Source organism: Poecilia latipinna, unplaced genomic scaffold (genome assembly GCF_001443285.1).
Source record: "Poecilia latipinna isolate Pla-1442-1.1 unplaced genomic scaffold, P_latipinna-1.0 Scaffold13357, whole genome shotgun sequence".
NCBI lineage: Eukaryota > Metazoa > Chordata > Actinopteri > Cyprinodontiformes > Poeciliidae > Poecilia > Poecilia latipinna.
The window spans coordinates 1-455 of NW_015125973.1; the positions used below are offsets into that span (position 1 = coordinate 1).

Sequence of the window (455 nt, forward strand, 5' to 3'; positions counted from 1 at the left end):
GTCAGGATGGCCGAGCGGTCTAAGGCGCTGCGTTCAGGTCGCAGTCTCTCCTGGAGGCGTGGGTTCGAATCCCACTTCTGACAGATTACGTTGCATTTAAGAAAGTGCATCATGTTCGTGCCATGAAAAGGTGTCATTTGAGGCAGAACAAGAGAGTCTATGGTCAACTAGCCAACATCTGTGGGACATGTTGAGTGGTTCTCTAGAATAAAATCATTCAAAGATTATAATGTTAAACTAAACCCATAATTTGGCAGAAAAAGTGCAGGATTTTGCTATGTTCAAATAGTCCATCGTCCTTCAATCAAGCGTTAGTCGCCCTTTGAGCATACCGTTTGCGAAGACATCTCACACACTGCTCATGGATGTCAGGATGGCCGAGCGGTCTAAGGCGCTGCGTTCAGGTCGCAGTCTCTCCTGGAGGCGTGGGTTCGAATCCCAAGTTCGGAAGATCG

The 455-nt window shown here is 47.9% G+C and overlaps 1 non-coding gene across 1 annotated transcript; it reads left to right on the forward strand.

Annotated features, from left to right (window-relative positions):
• On the forward strand, positions 1 to 83 carry trnal-cag (transfer RNA leucine (anticodon CAG)). Its single transcript has one exon. It is a non-coding gene; the product is annotated as a tRNA-Leu (tRNA).
• The last annotated feature ends 372 nt before the right edge of the window (positions 84 to 455 follow it).